Source organism: Haliotis rufescens, unplaced genomic scaffold (genome assembly GCF_023055435.1).
Source record: "Haliotis rufescens isolate VD_foot unplaced genomic scaffold, xgHalRufe1.0.p SCAF_18, whole genome shotgun sequence".
In the NCBI taxonomy this organism is placed as follows: Eukaryota; Metazoa; Mollusca; class Gastropoda; order Lepetellida; family Haliotidae; genus Haliotis; species Haliotis rufescens.
Genome location: NW_025963868.1, coordinates 19,781,160 through 19,788,483, shown reverse-complemented (window position 1 = coordinate 19,788,483; position 7,324 = coordinate 19,781,160).

The following is a 7,324-nucleotide window of genomic DNA, read 5'->3' as shown; positions in this document are numbered from 1 at the left end:
CAGACATGTAATGACAGGACGGGTGACCTAAGTGTGTCCCGAGAACGTCCAACAACAGGCATGAAATGACAGGACGGATGACAATGTCTCCCGAGAACGTCTAACAAAAGACATTTAATGACAGGACGGGAGACCTCAGTGTGACCCAAAAACGTCTAACAACAGGCATGTAATGAAAGGATCTGAGACCTCAGTGTGTACCGAGAAAGCACAACAACAGACATGTAATGACATGACGCCTAACAACAGACATGTAATGACATGACGCCTAACAACAGACATGTACTGACATGACGCCTAACAACAGACATGTAATGACAGGACGGGTGACCTCAGTGTTTACAGAGAACATCTAACAACAGACATGTTACGACAGGACGAGTGACCTCAGTGTGTCCCGAGAACGTCTGACAACAGACATATAATGACAGGACGGGTGACCTCAGTTGGTCCCGAGAACGTCCAACAACAGGTATGAAATGACAGGACGGAAGACAATGTGACCCAAGAACGTCTAACAACAGACATGTAATGACAGGACGGGGGACCTCAGTGTGTCCCGAGAATGATTAAAAAAACATGGAATGACAGGACGGGTGACATCAGTGTGTCCCGAGAATGTCTAACAAAAGACATGTAATGACAGGACGGTTGACCTCAATGTGTCCCAAGAACGTCTGACAACAGACATGTAATGACAGGACGGGTGACCTCAATATGTACGGAGAACCTCGAACAACAGACACGTAATGACGGGACGGGTGACCTCAATGTGTCCTGAGAACGTTCAACAACAGACATTTAATGACAATACGTGTGACTTCAATGGTCTGGAGAACGTCTAACAAAAGACATGTATAGACAGGACGGGTGACCTCAATGTGTCCCCAGAACGTCCAACAACTGATATATAATGACAGGACGGGTGACCTCAAAGTGTCCAGAGCACGTCTAACAAAAGACACGTAATGACAGGACGGGTGACCTCAATGTGTCCCCAGAACGTCCAACAACAGACATATAATGACAGGACGGGTGACCTCAGTGTGTCCCCAGAACGTCTGACAACAGACACGTAATGACAGGACGGGTGACCTCAATGTGTCCCCAGAACGTCTGACAACAGACATGTAATGACAGGACGGGTGACCTCAGTGTGTCCCGACAACGTCTAACAAAAGACATGTATTGACAGGAAGGGTGACCTCAGTGTGTTCCGAGAACGTCTAATAAAACACATGTAATGACAGTACGGGTGACCTCGGTGTTTACCGACAACGACTGACAGCAGACATGTAATGACAGGACGGGTGACCTCAATGTGTCCCCAGAACGTCTGACAACAGACATGTAATGACAGTACGGGTGACCTCGGTGTTTACCGACAACGACTGACAGCAGACATGTAATGACAGGACGGGTGACCTCAATGTGTCCCCAGAACGTCTGACAACAGACATGTATTGACAGGACGGGTGACCTCAAAGTGTCTAGAGAACGTCTAACAAAAGACACGTAATGACAGGACGGGTGACCTCAATGTGTCCCCAGAACGTCCAACAACAGACATATAATGACAGGACGGGGGACCTTAGTGTGTCCTGAGAATGACTAAAAAGACATGGAATGACAGAACTGGTGACCTAAGTGTGTCCCGAGAACGTCTGACAACAGACATGAAATGACAGGACAGGTGACCTTAGTGTGTTCGGAGAACCTCCAACAACAGACATGTAATGACAGGATGGGTGACCACTGTGTGTCCCGAGAACGTCTGACGACAGACATGTAATGACAGGACGGGGGACCTCAAAGTGAACACAGAAAGTCTAACAAAAGACACGTAATGACAGGACGGGTGACCTCAGTGTGTCCCGAGAACGTCCAACAACAGACATATAATGACAGGAAGGTCACGGCAGTTTGCTGAGTACTGGACAAAGGTTGTGTTTGGGCACATTAATCTGTTGTTTATTTATTGATACTGACATGTTTGAAATGTATGAGAATATTGATATTAGTATCGAACTGATCCATTGTCTTTTTCAAACATATTCATAAAATCAAATCAGGAACATGTCACCACATAGCTCGTTAATCGAGCTCTATTGTAATATCGACATCGTAAGTATTTCACAGATGGTGCCTTTGAGATGGGACCCTTAACCTTTGGCTTGGGTTGGACGATCCTTGACACCAGGGGATACAGATACGTCACCAACAACAAAGGCGTCACCATGGCCGTACAACATGATAGATGTGTACCCGTCATCATAAACACAATCTCCCCGTCCAGTACTGGTAGGGACACTCACAGAACGAACTCATGTTTCAATTTAAGGTTATCAAGTGAGTATTTGTTTATATGTACAATGTTTCGTTCGTTTGTTGGTTAACGCCGCACTGAACAGTATTCCAGCTTTATTACGGCGGCCAGCAAATAATCAACTTTGGACCAGACACTCCAGTGACTCATGTCATGAGCAACGATCAACCAAATCCCCAAGGATGACTTTACGCTCAGCATAGGCTACTTGGGACCTAAACTAACCCGGAATCCCCATTGGGGGGGGGGGGGGGGGGGGGGGGGGGGGGGGTTCGAGGTGTTTTAACGATAATTCTTTTTAAAGGAAACTGTGGGTATATTTCAGGTAACTCCTCAGAGTATTATAACATGAGCCCCGGCATCAGGGACGCTACTGTCTTCTCCCCTCCAGCATACTGTGGGAAGAGAACAGATGTAACGACATTAACCAGGTGAAAGCTCTGTATTATCCATATCGGTATATAATAATAATAATGATGATGATGATGATGATGATGATGATGATAATAATAATACCAGTATTCGACAGATGGTGCATATATATTGATTTCACCATGTGAATTAGTCATAGAGCATTAAGATGTGCAATTCCTTGTGTTGGTAATCACTCACTTAGCTGTCCAGAATTGCATGTAACCCTATTCCCTTATCTTCCAGGGAGGAAAGAACACCTTTCAGAACCCTCAACAGAGATTCAGCGTTGTTCACTTTTAAGCCAGCCTCATAGATTTGACAAGAGCCTTTTCCTCTTTTGTGCTGATCAGTTTATGTGCAAATATAAATCAGCGGTATTTATCTCATCTGTGAATTTAAAGTTAAACAGTTTTTATGTTCAAATATTTAAGGTTCGAGTAGCCCAACCAAACGAACTGCGTGAACTTCTGTATTTAGTGTAACTTCTGTATCATAACGGTGCACGTCATCCTATTAAACATTTATTCAATGTCATGTTGTCGCTTTTGTTGTTGTTGTTGTTGCCATCTCTTGCCAACCCTGCATTCTACCATGAACCAAGCATCCTACCATGAACCAAGCATTCTAACACGAACCCTGCATTCTTCCACGAACCCTGCATTCTTCCATGAACCCTGCATTCTCCCATGAACCCTGCATTCCTCCATGAACCCTGCATTCTTCCATGAACCCTGCATTCTACCATGAACCCTGCATTCTTCCATGAACCCTGCATTCTTCCATGAACCCTGCATTCTACCATGAACCCTGCAATCTAGCATGAACCCTGCATTCTACCATGAACCCTGCATTCTTCCATGAACCAAGCATTCTCCCATGAACCCTGCATTCTTCCATGAACACTGCATTCTTCCATTAACCCTGCATCCTACCATGAACCCTGCATTCTACCATGAACCCTGCATTCTTCCATGAACCCTGCATTCTTCCATGAACCCTGCATTCTACCATGAACCAAGCATTCTACCATGAACCCTGCATTCTTCCATGAACCCTGCATTCTACCATGAACACTGCATTCTCCCATGAACCAAGCATTCTCCCATGAACCCTGCATTCTACCATGAACCCTGCATTCTACCATGAACCCTGCATTCTACCATGAACCCTGCATTCTTCCATGAACCCTGCATTCTACCATGAACCAAGCATTCTCCCATGAACCCTGCATTCGTCCATGAACCCTGCATTCTTCCACGAACCCTGCATTCTACCATGAACCCTGCATTCTTCCATGAACCCTGCATTCTACCATGAACCCTGCATTCTACCATGAACCCTGCATTCTACCATGAACCCTGCATTCTTCCATGAACCCTGCATTCTACCATGAACACTGCATTCTACCATGAACCCTGCATTCTGTTTAGTACTGTATTTAATTAGTAAGATTCACAGACCACAAAAGAATAGTCGCTATTCATATTTTCATTTTATTCATAATACCATAGCATAAGCTCTTTGTTCAAGCAGGAATATTTATATATATGTAACAAGTCTCTATCTATTGAACTGTATTGTTGCTATCAAGTGTTCTTTCTGGTGGGAGTTATGTAATTATCTACTACAAAAATACACAGTGAGACACACACATACGCACGCACGCACGCACGCACGCACGCACGCACGCACACAGCACGACAGTTTGACTAAGGGAGAAAGACGACACAACCTATCAACATACATAATTTTGACAAAACTAAACTTAAAATATACATAAAATGTTAGAATGATAGCTGATTTAACATGTGTTGTAGATAATCATAGTAATGGACTTCACATTGTTATCAACGTTAGTTGTGTGACCACACCAATAAGCATGTTTCTCCATCAACTGTGAAAACACCAATGTTACAGCGGTGGGGGCTGTGGGATAACCTAGTGGTTAAAGCGTTCGCTCGTCACGCCAAAGTCCCAAGTTCGATTCCCCACATGCGTACAATGTATGAAGCCAATTTCAGGTGTTCCCCGTCGTGATATTGTTGGAATATTGTTAAAAGCGACATAAACCCGACTCACTCACTCAAGCGGTGTATAACAAAGTACTATATGCAAGTACATATACTTGTATATTTGCACAAGACAAGAGACACAATGATTCAGAGGTTCTGGTGAAGGTCGGTATCCTCTACTGTGTTGTAGTACGCTGTGTGCTGAATCAGAGGTTCTGGTGAAGGTCGGTATCCTGTACTAGGTTGTAGTACGCTGTCTGCTGAATCAGAGGTTCTGGTGAAGGTCGGTATCCTGTACTGTGTTGTAGTACGCTGTCTGCTGAATCAGAGGTTCTAGTGAAGGTCGGTATCCTGTACTGTGTTGCAGTACGCTGTCTGCTGAATCAGAGGTTCTGGTGAAGGTCGGTATCCTGTACTGTGTTGTAGAACGCTGTCTGCTGAATCAGAAGTTCTGGTGAAGGTCGGTATCCTTTACTGTGTTGTAGTACGCTGTCTGCTGAATCAGAGGTTCTGGTGAAGATCGGTATCCTTTACTATGCTGTAGTACGCTGTCTGCTGAATAAGAGGTTCTGGTGAAGGTCGGTATCCTGTACTGTGTTGTAGTACGCTGTCTGCTGAATAAGAGGTTCTGGTGAAGGTCGGTATCCTGTATTAGGTTGTAGTACGCTGTCTGCTGAAGCAGGGGTTCTGGTGAAGGTCGGTATCCTGTACAAGGTTGTAATACGCTGTCTGCTGAATCAGAGGTTCTGGTGAAGGTCGGTATCCTCTACTGTGTTGTAGTACGCTGTCTGCTGAATCAGGGGTTCTGGTGAAGGTCGGTATCCTGTACTGTGTTGTCGTACGCTGTCTGCTGAATCAGAGGTTCTGGTGAAGGTCGGTATCCTGTACTGTGTTGTAGTACGCTGTCTGCTGAATCAGGGGTTCTGGTGAAGGTCGGTATCCTGTACTGTGTTGTAGTACGCTGTCTGCTGAATCAGAGGTTCTGGTGAAGGTCGGTATCCTCTACTGTGTTGTAGTAGGCTGTCTGCTGAATCAGAGGTTCTGGTGAAGGTCGGTATCCTGTACTGTGTTGTAGTACGCTGTCTCCTGAATCAGGGGTTCTGGTGAAGGTCGGTATCCTGTACTGTGTTGTAGTACGCTGTGTCCTGAATCAGAGGTTCTGGTGAAGGTCGGTATCCTGTACTGTGTTGTAGTACGCTGTCTCCTGAATCAGGGGTTCTGGTGAAGGTCGGTATCCTGTACTGTGTTGTAGTACGCTGTCTGCTGAATCAGAGGTTCTGGTGAAGATCGGTATCCTGTACAAGGTTGTGGTACGCTGTCTGCTGAATCAGAGGTTCTGGTGAAGGTCGGTATCCTCTACTGTGTTGTAGTACGCTGTCTGCTGAATCAGAGGTTCTGTTGAAGGTCGGTATCCTGTACTGTGTTGTAGTACGCTGTCTGCTGAATCAGAGGTTCTGGTGAAGATCGGTATCCTGTACAAGGTTGTAGTACGCTGTCTGCTGAATCAGAGGTTCTGGTGAAGATCGGTATCCTGTACTGTGTTGTAGTACGCTGTCTGCTGAATCAGAGGTTCTGGTGAAGGTCGGTATCCTCTACTGTGTTGTAGTACGCTGTCTGCTGAATCAGAGGTTCTGTTGAAGGTCGGTATCCTGTACTCTGTTGTAGTACGCTGTCTGCTGAAGCAGGGGTTCTGGTGAAGGTCGGTATCCTGTACTGGGTTGCAGAAAGCCGCGTTCCTTGCTCTAACCTACATTACAGCAACATATATATAGTCTTTATTCAATAGGTATTGTGGGCCACAGGCCCTGTATACATTACAGAGTAAACAGTGAGAGAGAAACATTATTATACAAAAGTAATTCTTGGGTGATTTACACAAGACGTAGTTTCATTTCTTTGTAAATGAATACGAATAGATTTTGAATGATTAATACATTATTTGATGTGATTAAAATATTAAACGTATGTATGGAGGGGTACAGGTAAAACTAAATTGCGCAGGGGCACGTCTATATTTAAACATTGATAATTCTTTTAAATATGTTTCTAAGCCGAAATTTGTTTTGAATAAACTTTAAAGAATTTATTTGGGCTTGAAGAAAGAGCTGCGTGCCAAGTTTGTTCATAAGATAATTTAAGACGGAGTATAAATTCCGACAGAAAGCGGGAGATATCACTTATAAATTGTTGTTCCCATATGTCACCAAAACCAGTAGAGAATAGGATGTGTTTTACTTTTGATGCCCAGTTAGTTTTACTATTACTACAGTCTAACAATAATAAGTTATAACATTTCTTTACCAAACGTGATTCAGGCATATTAATTATTTTCCACCAATACGAAACAACACGTTTAAATGCAAATATGTACATTGGGTATCTTCCGCATTCTCCTCTAACAACGTGATTTTCTGATGACTGCTTAACACATAACAATCTCTTACAGGCAAACATTTGTACAACTTCTATTCCTTCGTAATTATGAACACCCCAAAGAGCCATACAACAGGATTGGGCTGACTTAGAAATCAAAGATATTTAAAGATAGATCATGAGGTAATGGATTTAACAT